Raw genomic sequence first — 18,334 nt, forward strand, 5'->3', positions numbered from 1 at the left:
GGCATAGGTGATAATTAAAGTGAGTGTTCAGGTTGCTTATAAAAACACTCTAGTTCTCTAAAAATATATAGAGAGTAATTAACACTATAAAGAAAACAGTCAAGCTTTGTGTACATCCATATGTTTGTGAAATGAAGGAGCAAGTTTTATTCATTGTGCTTAACAATAGTTCATACAAAAGTACAGTTGAGCAAAAATTCTGCATATAACAAAAGAATGAAACTTTAAGAACAATAAACATGCCCTCATTAAAATCCTATAGCTGCATTTGATTAGGGAACAGCAAACCTAAGCTAATAATACATCACTCTTCCGAAGTATTGTTGTTAATCACTTTATATTCTCCAATTCCAGAATATAAAGCAAGGAAGTACAAACAATCTTTTCTTCTGATGTTAAATGTCTTTGTTTGGAAGTAAATCCATTGATCCACCTAGCTCAGTGGTTCTGAAAACTGCCGAGGGACACCAGTAACAAAATATTGGTACATGGGTATTTACAAAATGGCGTCATGTGGAGGCAGTTTGGCATAATCAAATGGAAATCACTAATTTCATTTTCTGGTATTTAATCTATATTTGGAAATGGCTAAATTCTTTGGTACAGCATTTTCCTTGTGGCAAGGTGTAGCACAGCTCTGCTTTCCTCAAGCTAAGTACAGACATTTGTTCTGGAGTTACTATGACAGCCTTTCCATTTTAGGCAGAATTTATTGACCCGGAGGCTGTATGTAGAAAAGGCCTTTTCTTTAAAAAAATTCCCTCTCAAAAGGAGGTATTCCTTCTCCCATTCTCTTTTCACACTCCACTTGAACCTCATTCCCCTCTCTCAGTTCCCCATCCACCTCTCTGGTCCTTTTGCATTCACTTCTTCCTCCTATAATAGTTCCCCCCTCTTACCCCCTTCCTTCTTATTCCTTGTTTATTTTATTACCAATAATAAATATTAACCTTTTATGTATCTTTCTAATTTCCTTCAGCACTTCCTCTGGCCGTTTCCCCTCAAATGAGGGAGAATTTTTCTCTCTGCCCCCAAGGTGCTTGTCTCTCTACCACCATTAATCAGCATGGAAGCCAATGGCACAGCTAGTGGGCAGGGCAGGCAAGCGAGAAGGCATTGGGCAGGCTGTGCCACTGAGACACACCTGTAAGTGGTCCAAGGCCCACTGGGGTATTGTGTTCCCCTGTCTGAGAAACACTGATCTAATTCATTCCTGTCTGTACCAGTGGTGGTGTTGGTTGGTTTTCAGCTTCCGATGGGATTTGGAGTCCAACAATATCTGGAAGGCCCCACCCCTGGTGGTGGCTCTTCAGGTTCTCTGACAGGAATATCTCTCAGCCTTATCTGGAAATGTTGAGGATTGAAATTCAGACCGTTCACATACATAGCCTATACTCTCCTACGAAGCCATTTGAGGGGAACATTTGGCCCTTTGTGAAATTTTGCCGTCTCAAAAAAAGAAAACACCTCTAGATGTTTGCTCATCCCTTCCGAGTTGCTGAACATGGCTGCTGCATGTAATCCAAATATGTCTCTTGGGTGGAGACCCTCTTTTCTGGTACTGATGCTTGACAAATGACTGTCAATGTTTCACTCTATTTCACCCGTTGATGAGATGTTGAAGATACCATTAAAATAATGTCCATTAGAGCTTTTGCTAGAGCTGTCTTTCGTCAGGTTTCAGCCTCCTTCCTGGGAGTCTCTAGAAATTCAATTTCTGAGTGACTCACGAAGCCGGACACAGCTCACCAACATGTCATTGGCATTTCCATCTCATTTCACATCAGAAACAAGAGAAGAGCTATCACACATTCAGCTGCAAGTGCACTGAATGACGAGTCCTCAAGTGTTAAGAAGTGACAGGCATGTGTGAGTGAATCAACCCTTTCCAGATATATGCTAAGCCTGCCATATGGATGACACCCTAGGAGAGAACACCACCCTGGTGATTATTTCTTTCCCCTCCCCATAGGAAACATGATGTGGTCCCCATGGGAAACATAAGCCCTGTTCATCCATTATTCATTTGCAAGGGATAAGTGTACAAAGCAAGGAATGGGCTCATTCTTTTAGCCACTCGCTACTTTCCTTATTATTTATTTATTTTTGCAAAGTTAACATATTCTATTTAGCAATTTTTTTAAAAAAAATCACTCCATAACCACATGTTGTTCAGTTAGTTGTGTGAGCAGAAACCACAATGTTCCTGTTCACAAACAGAGGCAATGCACGTTTGGGTTGTGGAGAGCCACTCCTGGTGAGCAGAAGTTCATGTACTGGGTTTCTGCACACACAGATGTGATGTTGGGGTAGGACGAAAAGCATGGTCTTGCTCCTTGCTCTGCATGCTTATGCTAGAAACGTGATAAAAGGACTGTTGCTATCAGCCAATGGAACTAAATGTGGGCATGGAAACATACAGTGAAGAGAACCGGGAGGTGGGACATGAGCTTTTGGAATTGGGTAGCCTGCAACACCAAGGAGGAGCAGCATGAAAATGTCCCTTCAAAATATGACTCGGGCAATTCTGCTGCATCAAAAGGGACTTGCTGAGGAAAAAGGCTCTCCTGAAAAAATTATGGCTTTTAAAGGTGTTTTTATGCTGGAAAAGGCATTCCTCCAGTGTTAAGACTCCTTTTCCAAACGGCAAACTGAGAATTTGGCTTTCCACCTGTCATGGTTACCTTGTACAGAAGACAATTTGAGAGAGAATGTGTGGAGGCAAAACTGAGGTCACCACACCTTTTCCACAGCCTGAGCTCCATGCATTAACTGGTTCTTCTGCGCAAAAGCTGAATATGCAGGTGTGGAATGTGTATTTTTTAAATTGAAGAAAACCCCCGCATTGTATATGACTACAATGGGTTTCTGAGAAATGTAAGTTATCTGTCTCCCTGCCTCCAGGTTCCTGAAGGGGCTAAGTACAGGACTATAACAAGAGTGCAAAACAGCAACATTTCAATAGCCTCATAACTGACCTGACCTGTCTTTGCACAACAACTGTGAGATTTGACAATAACATGATAGTAGTGATATTTTGCAGAATCTGCTGTTAAACAAACTCATAAAATGTGACAATAAAAGACGAAAACAAACATAAATTTTATCTGTTCATTTGAGTGAATCTGTATTAAAATATTCTTTGTCAGATACAGTTCCCCTTCTCCCGCCGGCTCCAGGCCTTGAAAAACAGCAGATCGGCATACCAATTCAATTCATACTTAAAGAGATGCTCCAAATTATATGGAGCACTGCGTGTAGGTAATGTTTATTGTTCCCTTAGGTTTACTGACTTCTCTGTGCAATGTCATTTAGAAAACAGAAGGGGCAGCTATCATGCTTTTCTATACCTAGTGTAATTATGTTATTTTCTGTTAGCATTTGACCCATATTGTTGTAACACAGGACGGGAGTGTTCTTTAGAGTCTGGAGGAAAAATACCTAGTGGAATATAAACCTTTCCTAGTTCATTTTTAAGCATAACTAATATGAACAAATGTATGCAGAACTTCAACCAAATTTTGTTAGTAACTGAGACCTTGGCTCCCCTTACTATTTATATTGTTGAATCCAGTCAAAGGCAGAGGTTCATAAATTAAGAGCCTTCCTCAGATATAGAAATGAACAAGCGGGAGACTGCAGCAAAAATGTGGTAGTATACCCCTTGTGTGTTACCTTGGTCTGCGACTGTGGGAAAACTAAAGTCAGCATCAATACCAGGAGTATACCTACTGAACTTTTATAAGAGCAACCAGTCAGCATGCAAGTTACTGGCGCACGAGACGTCTGCATGCAGCCAAGTGTCTAATTTAGCCAGCGATAAGGTCTGAGGTTGATAACATAAGGATATATATAAGTAGATTGACATTTGCTGCCACCTAAGAGGCATGCGGGTGGCACTGTGGGTTAAACCACAGAGCCTAGGACTTGCCAATCAGAAGGTCGGCGGTTTGAATCCCCGCGATGGGGTGAGCTCCCGTTGCTCGGTCCCTGCTCCTGCCAACCTAGCAGTTCAAAAGCACGTCAAAGTGCAAGTAGATAAATAGGTACCGCTCTGGCGGGAAGGTAAATGGCGTTTCCGTGTGCTGCTCTGGTTCACCAGAAGCGGCTTAGTCATGCTGGCCACATGACCCAGAAGCTGTACGCCAGCTCCCTCAGCCAATAAAGCGAAATGAGCGCCACAGCCCCAGAGTCGGTCATGACTGGACCTAATGGTCAGGGGTACCTTTACCTTTTAAGAGGTATGGGGATTTTTGACTGGGAATCCAAATCAGCATCAGCTCTGACCTGCAATGTTATCAATGGACAATATTGCAGGGCTCCTCTAAGCTAGTCTTTCGGCACAGCCCTCTAACTGAAGCATAACAATGAAATGCACTTCAGGTTTGTTGTAAACCACTGAGATCCAGGCGAGTATGAACTGCAATGACTCCAGTGTGAACCCAAGTGCTGTAATACTTAACACAGAGCTCTTTAGACCTAGGAGCTGCGCTACTGCCTTCTGTGAATTGCAGAAATTTGGAGAAGACATTACCCAATTTTCTTCAATGTCTGAGATATTGGGTACTCATTCCCATTAGATGTGTAGAACGTGCCCTAGTTCATAGAAACAGGGCATTTCCTATGTCGAATGAGCTCTGTGTCCACTATTAAAACACTTAAATGCATACTACAATCATTGGGATGGGAAAACAAGGGTGGAATCTGGCATTGACCTTGATTGTACATCTATTTTTGAGACTTAAGTAGTATATTTAGTATAACAGAGAAATAGCAACTTCTTTTTGTAAGCTCACACCTTTCAATAGATGCAGAATTTGTACGCTACATATTTGGAAAGTTAAACTCTTACTTCTTTTTTGTCAGCTTCAGAACTTTAACCTTTGAACTTTAACCATGGTGCACAATCATCAAATGGCAGCCTTCTAATTGCTGCATTTGAAAGGTTTCTTTGGTTGAAAACAGGTACAGTGGTACCTCAGGTTACAGACGCTTCAGGTTACAGACTCCGCTAACCCAGAAATAGTACCTCGGGTTAAGAACTTTGCTTCAGGATGAGAACAGAAATCGTGGGGTGGCAGCAGCAGGAGGCCCCATTAGCTAAAGTGGTACCTCAGGTTAAGAACAGTTTCAGGTTAAGAACGGACCTCCAGAACGAATTAAGTTCTTAACCTGAGGTACCACTGTAGTTTGTTACAGTCATCATTTATTAATCTTATATTTTGAGTATAAAAAGCAAATAGCTTTTATAGCTAATAAAGAGGAAATGCATCACCCAAAAGAGGACACAAATTTACATATGTTCTGGTGAAAAGGTGGGATCTGAAATATCTTAATAAATAATAACTGGACCATAGAACTTTTGCATAGGCAGATGTGTTCTACCATAGAGCTATGGCTATTATGCATGCATAATGTGTTCAGTGGATATAGGAACCATCACACACACAATATATATATTCTTTATATTGTCTGTGATATTTCAGACTTTGTCTCATTTTTCCCAGGTTATGCTAATGTAGACCAAAATAAACACAATAGTTTGAGAACCATATTTAAGGTGTTAATTGAGTGATATACAGTAAGTTGGCACCATTTAGCTATAATTGGAAGACTGAGCATCATCTAAAAACGTAAACCAAAACCCCCATAATTGCTTTGTTTTTATTTTTAGTTCTAAACAACATGACTGGGAGATTTTGCCTGAGGGAACAGGTAAAAGGATTGTATCTGGTCCCTTTCCAGTTCAATCTAGAGAGAGAGAAAAAGAGACAGGATGTCAGCTACTTTTGGACAATTGGCTCCTATTAGGCCCCATCCATCCCAGCTGTGGCTAATTTAAAGAGTCACAGGTGCAGCAGTAATCTGTCAGCGGGAATAGTGGCAGTATGGGCATTCAGCTGCATTAACACCCTGCAGCATAGACCTTGGCTTTCCTTTAGGCTACTGCTCCAAAGGAGTCAAATGATGGAGATTAATCACCAGCACAAATTTGACCAGGTGAAGGCAGAGGCTGGTGGTGTAGGGACGTTTTGGAAAAAACAGTCCATGTTTATGTGATTCTCCTTTGTCCCTCCCAAAAATAGTGGAACTACTATTTTATTCCCTAACGTACAGCTTTTATTCTCTGGGTGATGTTATATACTTACATTAGCCCTCTTAAGGGATTCACACATTCTTATTTTCTCCTCATTTTTGCATCGACTATGCCTATAACTTTCTTTACCTTTCTCATTTCTGCCTGCCTTTTTTTCTTCTTTTCCCATAAGAACATTGCTTGGTTGGTGGTGTGATGGATAGATCTCATGTGACTCAGGTCATGCCCATATGGGTGGATGTTTTTACATATGACTTGAATAGCGTAAGAGGAACTGTGGAAATGGTAGCAAGTAGACCACCCAGGTACCATTAAATTTTTGCATTGGCGCTATTGTCTGGTACTGAGCTCTCAGGTGATTCAAAGTGTATTTCTCCATTCACAAAACGATAGATAAATGGCTTAATTGCTTTCAGTTTGTATATCAGAAGATCTACATGACTGTAACTGTGGTACTTGGTACACTTAAAAGTTGAATTAGGCTGAAATTGTGCACTTTGTGAAACACAAATTATAGCATCACTGAATATATATTCATCTTAATGGATAAAAACGTTTTAAATCATCAAGTGCTGCTTATGAAGCCTAAAAAGCTTCAGTTATTTTGAAGCATTTGAAATTGACAAAATTGTCAAAATTGCATACAAACATGTAATGGTTTTTACTTGTGAAGACCATTCTCACATTCTTGGGATGCATAACAATAAGAACAGATCTCTGCTGTTACATTGACGTTTTCTTGGATGTTTGCGTATTGCATTGGGCAATGAAAGGCCATTTGCTTTTTGCCCATTGTGGAATTCTGAAGCAGCTGAGTACCCAGAAACATCCCAAAAATGCATACCCAACTAAACCAAAAAGTGCAGATATGAGCTGGTTTACACATGCTGATGACAAAATGATAGAATCTGGAGGTGATAGATGGCAGGTGGGTCTAACTTTTTTTAATGCTCCCCTGTGTTAAAAACAACCTGATGTGGCAGAGCAACTGGGCCCAAACCTTTATATCTACCATACATCTGCAGGGAGGTATTTTCCTTTCACATTACAGTGGAACCTTGGGTTACGTACCATCCTCCTTACGAATGCTTCGGGTAACGAGCTCCGCTAATCCGGAAGTAGATGCCCCTAGTTGCGAACTTTGCCCCGGGATGCGAGCGGAAGTCATGCGCCGGTGGCACGGCAGATCATGTCCTCCTCCCAGAGAACACACGTTGCTGTGAGATCATCAAGACTGACCTCACTACTGTTGTGGGTGGGAGTGATTGGATAACCACAACAACCCAATTGGTGGTCCCCTGGTTGCTGGGGTAAATCCGGCCAATGGGATCATTTCATACATTAACCGAGGGGCACATATATACCGCTGCACGTTGCGTTGAGCTTCCTTTTTCGCCTCGTGCATCGGATCACCTGCCCACCCTCCTTATATTTAGGGATCATTATGACCTTCCTATGCTGTCGTGGGTCGTCCGCTGTTGGGGCAGGGGCCCGGTAGGAATTTTCCCATTTGGCTGATTGAATCATAGAATAGAATCATAGAGTTGGAAGAGACCACAAGGGCCATCGAGTCCAACCCCCTGCCAAGCAGGAAACACCATCAGAGCACTCCTGACATATGGTTGTCAAGCCTCTCCTTAAAGACCTCCAAAGAAGGAGACTCCACCACACTCCTTGGCAGCAAATTCCACTGTCGAACAGCTCTTACTGTCAGGAAGTTCTTCCTAATGTTTAGGTGGAATCTTCTTTCTTGTAGTTTGGATCCATTGCTCCGTGTCTGCTTCTCTGGAGCAGCAGAAAACAACCTTTCTCCCTCCTCTATATGACATCCTTTTATATATTTGAACATGGCTATCATATCACCCCTTATGGCTTGTGCCATTTGGGTTTCGCCTGCCGCGTAGCAAATCGTCACAACTTTGTAAGGTTTGGCGGTTAGGCATTGGTTCAATGGTGGTGGAGGGGATGTGGATAGGCTGTGCCTGCCCCTCCAATGCTAGGGTATTTCGTTAAAGGAATCCAGGGGCTCGCCTTGCTTTTGTCCGATCCCCTTCCAGAGCCCCTGGGAGCATCTGGGGTGAGCTCGAGTCTGAACCTGGTCCAATGTTTTCCCGTACTGACATCTGCCGGAGTCCAGGCATCAGTGCTGCCCTGCTGAGGTCAGGTGCAGCTAGTCAGGAACCAATGCCTAAGCAAACCACTCATCATCTGTAATCAATAAAGTTGTCGCCAAAATTATGCCAATAACCTTAAACTAAATTCCGTGTCAATTGTGCCTTTATTTATTGGGGGAAGTCTCGGAATCTTAACATGCAATAGCGGGAGGCCCCATTAGAGAAAGCGCGCCTCATGCTAAGAACGATTTCGGCTTAAGAACGGACCTCCGGAACGAATTAAGTTCATAACCGGAGGTACCACTGTATAGGAGACTCCAAGGCCATACCCCCCACTTGAAGTTTGAAATGGTAGGGCTTTATCTACACATACAGTAAAATGAGATGTTAAAATACTGAAGTAACACAGACTGAAGGAATCTCATGATCTAAAGTTCTCCTACATAAGGGAGGCTGAGAAGGGAGTCTTCTCGTCTGTGCAGCCCAGGAGCTCCATGCACACTGCCCAGGCTGGCGCCTCGGAGAGGTCACTTTGGTGCTGCTAACAGAGGCAGCGGTCATGAGTTACCAGCCCCTGCATCTACAGCAGGGCTGTGATTCTCCAGAGATCTGACTTCACCTCCAGAGGTGTACTCCATTGTTTCTCAAGACAGACTGATGCCAACAACAAACATCCCTGCAAACTTAATACTAGAATCTTAGTTTTTCATTGCTTACTTGGGTTTCTTCTTCAGGAAATTTCTTTTTACCTACGGGAGCGTTCAGAAAATGGCCCAACCCCACGTATAGCATGAAGCGGTATAAACCTCTCTGCTACCTCAGCATTCTATCTATTTCATTCTGCTTCATGTGTAAAGCAAGTCTGAGAGGGATTCAAAAGTAGGAAATTAGATTACATCTACAACATCCTCCAGCGTAATATTGTTTCTGTCCTGATTGCCTCGTTGTGTTCACTGTATCCAATGATGGGGGATCACATTTGCTACTTCATTCTACTTTGTCCTATAATTTTCCATACCTTTTTTTTATCATCCGCATTCATTTTTCTGGTATCCAATTTCTCTACTTCCCTTTCTTTCCTTGCTTATAGAATGGCTTATCCTTTCCCAATGACTTTGGGAGCAATCCTAGAGCAAGATTTGCAAGCATGGACAGGCTAGGATCCAGCAGATACAGGCTTAACTCTCTCATCCTCAGGCTGGCTCCACTGCAACTCAATTGGGACCCAGCCGGCTGAGCAATCCCAAATAAGTTGAGCTGGCAGAAAGGGCAGTGCATATTAAACACTGTTTTAAAGGCTTGTTTCCCCCCTGGCAGGCTTAGGCTGACACAACCAGTAGTAACCCCACTTCTTTGGATCTGGTGTAAACGCTGGTTTAACGTATACTGGGGTTGCTTTGTGCCATCTTCTTGTGTGTAGGATTGCTGCCTAAGGCTGCAAACGACACCTCACTTAAGTGGGAGTAAGCCCCATTGAATTCAATGGGACTTGCTTCTCAATAGAGATTGTTAGGATTGCAATCTCATTTTCCATTCTTTTCTTGCTGTCCATCTTTTTTCTGCGTTTCGTACAGTTGTTCACTCGGTTTTTCTTTATCTATCTGATATCGGGGTTTATTCTATTGAGGGATGTGCAGGGGGGTGGAAATGTATTTTTCTCTGTTTTGGATTTAATGTTGTTTTCCTTCTGGCTGAGCTGAGCTTTCATCTCTTTTTTAAAAATTCATATTCAGTTCATTTGTACTTGGGTTCCAGTTCACATTTCATAAATCAGAACAAAAGGCTGTACTCCAAAATGGTGATAGTAGTAGGGGACTTTGTCCCAAATGTACTTAGTGGACAATGGACAGTTACCCCAGTGCAAATAAATGCAGGCCTGTTTTCAGTAATATGTTGTTGCGTGTTAAGTTCCCAAACCGCCCTTGAAATAATTCACAATAGACACAGAATTATAGTTTAAGGTTTTTGGCATAAATTTGGCCGCAACTTTATTGATTACAGCATGTGAGTGGTTGCTTAGGCATTGGTTCCAGACAACCTGAACCTGACCTTGGCAGGGCAGCACTGACGCCTGGACTCCAGCAGACGTCAGTAAGGGAAAATAATCTGGGGAAAGTCTGAGCTGAACACCAGTCTCTAACCTCACCCCAAATGCTCCCAGCGGCTCTGGCGTGGCCCAAGCCCCTTAACAGACATTTGGACAAGAGCAAAGCGAGCCCCTGGATTCCTTTAACAGAATACCCTTGCAGCAGCAACTTGGAGGGGAAGACAGCCAACCACACCCCCTCCACCAACCAATTGAACCAATGCCTAACCGCCAACCTTACAAAGTTGTGACGATTTGCTATGCAGTAGGCAAAAACCAAATGGCACCAGCCAATCAGCCAAATGGCAAAATTCCTACCGGGTCCCTGTCCCAAAAGCAGACGACCCCTAGACAGGCATAGCAAGGTCACTAAGCCCCCAAATATAGGGAGGGAGGGAATGAGGGTGATCCTGTACGCACAGCGAAAAGAGGAAGCTCAACGACACGTGCAGGGATATAAATAGCCCCTCGGATGCCAATTGCGAGCTCCCTGAGCCAAATTCCTTCCCCAGCAACCGAGGGGCGACCAATCGGGAGTTGAGGCCATCCAGTCGGGCAGTTTGGGTGACCTCACCGCAACACGTGCTCTCCGTGATGGAGGACACAATTTGTTATCCTGCCCTTCTTCTCAAAGGAGCCCAGGTCTGCAAAAGTCTCCAGTGTGTGTGTAACTAAATAAATCCAAAGGAAAGAGAAACCCAAAGCAAACAATTCTTTTGGGATGAGTATGTGTTATGCTTAATCCATATGTATTAAATCTGAAATAAATACAACCCACCCACCCCGATTGATATTTAATTTCCTTCTGATTTCCCAAATGAACATCCAGAGTCTGTGTTCTTCTTACCTCTCTCGTTTCACATTTCATTTGTCTACAGATAATGTTCCTTCTTTAAACTATTCTCAGCTTTCTATGTTCCTTAAGACTGAGTTCTTGGTTCTCATATGTTTCCTTTGTGTCTTCATCCTCTTGGTCCTTTTGGTTTTGATTAATGCCTCTAGGCTAATGATATTTAATTAGACTTTTCTGTCCCTGTTATCGCTCTAGCATCATTTCCTAATCTTTTGGCTTGTCTGTCCTCTCTTGGTTGTCTTTTCATTTTCTGAAACCTAATTTAGCTAAAGCAGTTGTTGTTTCTCTTCCCATTATGTCTGTACATTCCTCTTTCATTGGCTGTTCCTGGCATTTTCCTTCCTCTGCCAGAATTTTTGGGCACTGTTTCTATTTGTCCTTTTCATTTTTCATCCATGAAACTTCCATTGCTGAGTTCTGTTACTCTTAGGTTCCTAATCTTTAAAGATTTGTTCTTTTCTTTCTGTTGACACTACTCGTTCTTAAGCTTGTTGTTTGATTAGTATCATTTATTGCAGTAGGATTATTTCAATTCCTTCCATGTTGGCTTGCCCTTATCTCATTTTAGGTTTCTTATTTCTGTCTTTCATTTTTCTACTTGTGCATTTGTATGTGTTGTGCCTCTCATGTCTTTTCTGCTTTCTTTTCATTGGCTTTACCGTATCCCTTCCGTATTCAGTTCAATACATTATTATTAAAGTTGAAGGGTATCCATTTCATGGCTCCCTCATATCTTCTCTGCTTCATGTTATTCGTCTCCATGATCTCTTTGTTTGTTTTGAATACTCTGCCAATATGACCTGACACATTCAATCTCTAGCCGCCTTTAAGAAATGTTTTAACATTCATTTGTTTCAGTTACTGTATATTTGAGAGGAGATCTTTCTTCTATTTCCATTTTTCTTTCCCCACTCCCCTTTTCTATCCCCTTTTCTGCTGTGCTATTTATTTAGTTTTAAGCTTTGAGTCAGATTCTCCCCCCTGCTCTGTCCCAGCCACTCCTTGGGGGTAATTTTGTACAACACCTGTAAATAATGATGATGATGCTAATATAGTAGTAGTATTAATAATACTAAAAAAGGTGAAAATGAAAATACTGTAAAGAGATATAGTGCCTTGCCTCCTGGCACCTGAAATGTGACTCCTAATTTTGATACGCAATTTTGTCAACAGAACCTGATGATATGAGCAAGTCTTTCTACCCTGTTCTTAATAGTGGCATGGAAAATACAAATTGAGTTAGAGCAGTTCTTTGCCAGTTTATACTGCAATCCTAAACAAGCATGGCAGAAGTTAAGCCGGCAAAAAGGGTGGTGATCCTCTGGCACTATTTTAAAGGCTTGTTTTCCCTCTGTCAAGGTTAGGCCCCACTGCTGAACAGAGTTTTCATCTGGTGTAACTTTATGCTGGCTTAATATACACCACCTTGTTTTATGCCAGTTTCTCAGGTATATGATTGCTTCCTGTGTGTCAGAGTTAGGAACGTACAGCTGCAGATAGCCCTTTCTTGGCTCCCTCCTGCTATTTTGTTATTAATGTCTAGAAGTCCCAAATTCAAATCTTGTGGGAGTATAGGACATTTTTGCAGTAGAAGAAAGTGGGTTTTTCAGTGGATTATTTTTGAATGTCAGCTGAATAATGCCCATGTCATGTTGTTGTTGTTGTTGTTGTTTAGTCATGTCCGAATCTTTGTGAACCCCTGGACCAGAGCACGCCAGGCACCTCCTGTCTTCCACTGCCTCCCGCAGTTTGGTCAAACTCATACTGGTAGTTTAGAGCAGTGTTTCCCAACCTTTTTTGGGCAAAGGCACACTTGTTTCATGAAAAAAATCTCGAGGCACACCACCATTACAGCCCCGTGACGTCAGTGCGCAGTGTCACGCCGGGAGGGACGCACGAAAGTGTAAGTTTCAATTTTTTCCCCTCCCCCTTGCCTTCCTTCTGTGCCAACCGCCAAAAAGCCAAGAAAAAAGCCAAGACTTTAGGGCAGCAGGTCGACACGGAAGAAGCTCCTACCTAAGGACAGGTGCGACGGCCGTGTCCTCTTCTGCCACACTTGGCAGCCCTGCCTCACGGTCGTGACTCCCACCCTGATTTCTCCCCGCAGGTCGAGCGGCACAGGCAGCCCAATGTGTCCAGCCCAGACACAAGCCCCGCTTCCCCACTCTACATCCTGAATGCGACCAAGTGCTCTGGACTCCCGAGCAGGGTGGGAAAGAGGACTCGCATCTGGTAGCCTCCGGGCTCCTCGCCTGCTCGAGGGATGGCATTGCAGGCAAGCTGCCGGCCGTCGCCATCGCCGCCCCCTCATGCGAGTGGACCTGCCCGGAGTGGTGGGCCGGGGGAGGCTCGCTCTCTGTGGGGATGTGGCCCGCACGCGCGGCCCCGCTTCCTCCTGCCCAGGGCTGAGCTCCTTACCCGCGATCTCAGTCTCGCGCACGCGGATCCCACTTATTCCGAAGCTCGCGCCACTAGCCGGGGCTCTCACACTGTGCCAGGGCGAGGCGGCGCGGCCCACTGACGTCATCGCGGCTCGCCGCCACCCTCGACTTCCCTGTCTGCAAGCTGCTCGGGCGAGCGTGGGGCATTAAGTGGGAGAAGGAAAATTAAAATTAAAATTAAAACTCGCCTGAAGGCCGCCTCTCCGGATATGAAGCTATCTTTTGAATTTTTAAATTTTTCCCACGGCACACCAGGCAACATCTCGCGGCACACTAGTGTGCCGCGGAACAGTGGTTGGGAAACACTGGTTTAGAGAACACTATCCAACCATCTCGCCCTCTGTCGTCCCGTTCTCCTTGTGCCCTCCATCTTTCCCAACATCAGGGTCTTTTCCAGGCAGTCTTCTCTTCTCATGAGGTGGCCAAAGTATTGGAGCCTCAGCTTCAGGATCTGTCCTTCCAGTGAGCACTCAGGGCTGATTTCCTTCAGAATGGATAGGTTTGATCTTCTTGCAGTCCATGGGACTCTCAAGAGTCTCCTCCAGCACCTCTACTTAAGCTCAATAGTACCCTAGATGAGGACCAGTAAAGTGTGCTCAATCCAATCAAGACAAGGGTGCTGCTTGTGAGTGATTTGTTTGAGCATTTAAGTGGCATTCATCCTGCTTTTCTTGGGGGTTGCACTTTCCCTAAAATGATCAAGTTCATAGTCTTAAGGAGCTACTAGAACCAGCATTGTCAGTGGAGGCAAAGGTAGCCTTATTGACATAAAAGACCTTTTGTAAGCTTTGGTTGATACACCAGCTTTCAATCCTATCTGAACAGAGGTAACCAGAGCCTTTAAAAAGCCCTAACTGACTTGGAGCTCAGTGTTACCTGAAGGATCACCTTTTCCTGTGTATGCTTCAAGATCTCTATTAGAGACCCTTCTCCAGGTTTCCCAGCCTTAAGGGGTGAGGTGAGTTAGGTCGGTCCTAATCCTAACCACCACGTCTAGGGTGTGTGCTGGTGGGAGGTAAGTGTTAATAAAGAAAAATGGGCCTCCTGCCCCTGCACTAAACTGTAGTGGCAGGAAATATTCATAAAGGAGATCCGACTCCACAACACTAATTTCCCCAGCCAGATCCAGTGAGGTAAAGGTGGTCAGTCCCCCACTTCCTTGTCCTTTTTGATGCCTCTTGACTGCAGGGAGGCTATGCTGAGAGTATCCATGCAAATGTGGGAGGTTAGCATGTTGCAGCCAAGTTTCTTGCAGGCAGATGATATCTAAATTCTGTAGGAACGTAGTTACATCTTCATCTCCTTTCTTGTTGTCCCACCCTGCCAAATTCCAGGTGAGGATATTAAGATCTTTCTGAGGTCTACTAAGTCAGAAATGAGAGCTTTCAGGTGGTCTCTCTGTAGCACCAGTTCCAGTACAGCTGGCTATATCACCAACATTTGGTCTTGAGGGTACTTTTTTTATGCTGGGTTCTTATGGGAATGGCTAAATGTCGATTCCCCTTCCCTAGGTGTAGACATCTTCCATCTTGGATGGAAGTTCCCGCCATAGGTTTTTGGGAACGGTGCTGGGTTAAAGGTTAAAAATCCCTGCGGCAGAATTTTTCCTCTCGCCCTTGTCTCTCCCTACGTACAGGAATGTTATTGGGGCAGGTGAGGTGAGTTGACACTAGGGAGAGTGTATTTTTGGTGGTGATGTACTAAATAAGTTATGTCCTCATTAGGGGTTCATCTGCTCTAGAACCAATTTGGATTCTGCCGTATTTTGCTGAAGATCTGTGATCCCTGTTACTTCCCCCTCCAACTACCCCAGCAGCACACGAACAAGTTTTATAATATGTGAGCTGCAGGATACCTGCTTGGTGATTCACCCCCCCCCCCCATAGCTGCACTCAGCACTAGCAAAAAGACTTCTTATATAGCAGCACCACTACTAGCTGGCAATAAGATATGGACTTTTTTTGCACACAGGGAGCTACAACTTTCCATCCTATAAAAAGCTCCTTTACACATGATAATAACAACATAGAGCACACATAATATTCATATCTTCTTTAATGAAAAATTGGAAGACGCTTCTGGTGCCATAAATTAAATGCAAGGGCAAATTTAAAAGAGTTGTCCTTGACTGCTTCAAATCCACTGGACAAAAATAAGCTTTTGTGATTTATGGAAAGGGGGAATAATGACTTTATTAAAAGGCTTGTTGGAGCTCATTTTTCAAAATATATAGTACATGAGATTATTTCCATTTATTACTGATTTTTTATGCCTCAGTTGTGGCAGGCAATACCCATCATTTGTTTATCTCATTAAAATTCTCTCTGCAGAAAGAAAGCATTATGTCATCACTGTAAAGATTACAAGTTCTGTAAGGTCAAAGTTTCAAAATGATCTTAAGTAAATTGGCAGGATGGGAGAAAAGGAGGCTCCATTCTATCAGGTAAGTACTATATGAAGGGTGGGGGTGAAATGCTCAGCTGTTCAAAACCTTCAGTTGCTGCACTCTCTCTATAGATAGCTGTGAAGACATACTCTGATTCACACATAAAGGAGGGAAATATTGGAAGTGCTCTAGCATTTGGTTTCATTTCATTTTATTTCGGTATTTCATGTGGAATCCCAAGGCAGCCTACAAAAATATAACAACATAGGAGATGATCCTATGGCAAGACCTGCCAAGATGGATGGGATAATGGATGGATGGATGGATGGATGGATGGATGGATGGATGCCAAGATGAGCAACTTAGGATGCAGAGGATGCCTGGCTTAGCTAGGCTCAGCTGATGTTAAGTGCCCAGCCCTGGCTCAGCCAAAAATATGCTTGCATAATTTGCTCATGCAAGTCCCCCAAGAGTCCACCGCTGTGGCAGAGGTGGGATCAGACAGGAAGGACTTTGTTTGAATCCTTTGCTTGTTCAGCTCTGTCAAGTGACCTGGCAACCTGGCATAAAACATTATCTTAATAAAGTTAATATTTCCCTTCCCCAGGCAGAGCAGAAGCAGCCCCACTGGAGAATGGTGTTTGGATCTGGCATAACTTTATGCCAGCTTAATTCGCACCAGCTTGCTTTCTACCACCTTCTTGTGCATAAGATTCTTCCCCAAGCAATTTAAAATAGTAGCAATCCACAAAGCAGGAAAAAATACAGCAGTGATCCGGAGCAAATTAAAACATTGCATGCCCTCAGTTCACATGGATTAAGAGAGAAAGCTTTGGATGAAATGACTGAGCACCAAGAACTTGCCTCAGAACTGTAAGCAGCATGGAAGGATTCTAAAGCAGGTGCTCAAAGGTTACTCAGCAAATGAGAAAGTGTTCCCTAAATGTAGATTAAAACAACAACAACAGCAGCAACCACTCCTCTATTATTCATGGTCTTTTTCCTTACAAGTGTATTTTGGTTGCAATTCTAAGCAGTCTAATTTAATTTGGGATTTACTTCTGAATAAATCTGTTTAGCATTGCCCTGATGCTGCTAGAAAGTTCTGGTAGTCTGTGGTCTTACAGGCTTTCCATACACCTAATACTTTGCAAAATACAGTGGTACCTCGGGTTACATACACTTCAGGTTACAGACCCCGCTAACCCAGAAATAGTACCTCGGGTTAAGAACTTTGCTTCAGAATGAGAACAGAAATCATGCTCCGGCAGCGCAGCAGCAGCAGGAGGCCCCATTAGCTAAAGTGGTGCTTCAGGTTAAGAACAGTTTCAGGTTAAGAACGGACCTCCTGAACGAATTAAGTACTTAACCCGAGGTACCACTGTACTTAACTACACTTGCATTTAATTATTATAGCTGGATTTTAAATGTTGCTTTTCGAATGATTTTTGTGGCTTGTGCCAGTTTTTATGTGAATATTGTATTGATTTCAAATGACAGAACCCAGGTGAAAAGTGTGGAATGTCATAAAATGTTTGGCATAATGGGATGATGGAGTTATTTGGAGTAAACATTAGGTTTTCTATGGAAAGCCAAGATGCAATGCCTCTTGTAGCTGAAATTATGATAATCCAAACAAAATTGGTACTTGCTATTATTTGTGTAACAACCAAAGCCACAGGGTTAGACTCTGGTACTTAATAGGAAGTAATTATGTAGGTGCCATTGATCACCACTTGCCTGTCGCGCTGCAACACAGGCTAAAAGCCACAATGCTATTGAGCTCCCACTGGGATGACTGCAAAGTCACAAACACTATAGCTAAACAGAACTGTTTGATAATGCCTCGAGGTTATTGTGTTTAGTACTGTTTTAAGGATGTTGCCTGTTCACTTCTACCCTGTGTTCAAAATTTGCCCAAGCCAAATGCAGCCCTCCAGGGGCTAGATAAACCTGGCTTCCTGGAGCTGCAGAAACAAACCACACACTTTTTCTGACTACAATACATGACTGGTGAACTGTGTTTGGCTCAGTGGGTTAAAAGGCCTATTCTAAGATTTTTTTTTAAAAAAAAGCTCTTGTTGATAGTTAGGCTGAAAATAGAATAAAAAGAGAGTTCCATAACCTCCAACGTTTTTCCAATGAAAATAGAGACATTCTATTTAATAATACAGTGGTACCTCGCGTTAAGGACTTAATTCATTCCTGAGGACCCTTCTTAACCTGAAAATGTTCTTAACCTGAGGTACCACTTTAGCTAATAGGGCCTCCCGCTGCCGCCACACCGCCACACACAATTTCTGTTCTTATCCTGAAGCAAAGTTCTTAACCCGAGGTGCTATTTCTGGGTTAGCGGA

The 18,334-nt window shown here is 43.2% G+C and overlaps 1 long non-coding RNA gene across 1 annotated transcript in view; it reads left to right on the forward strand.

Annotated features, from left to right (window-relative positions):
• LOC310706124 overlaps positions 1-17,536 on the forward strand; it is a 42,109-nt gene extending 24,573 nt beyond the window's left edge. Inside the window, exons 2-3 of the long non-coding RNA XR_014525703.1 lie at positions 15,922-16,034; positions 16,585-17,536. This is a non-coding gene — a long non-coding RNA (uncharacterized lncRNA). The remainder of the gene's footprint in view (positions 1-15,921; positions 16,035-16,584) is intronic.
• Positions 17,537-18,334: the final 798 nt, after the last annotated feature.

This window comes from Podarcis liolepis (assembly GCF_965112155.1).
Source record: "Podarcis liolepis genome assembly, chromosome: 4".
Taxonomy (NCBI): Eukaryota; Metazoa; Chordata; class Lepidosauria; order Squamata; family Lacertidae; genus Podarcis; species Podarcis liolepis.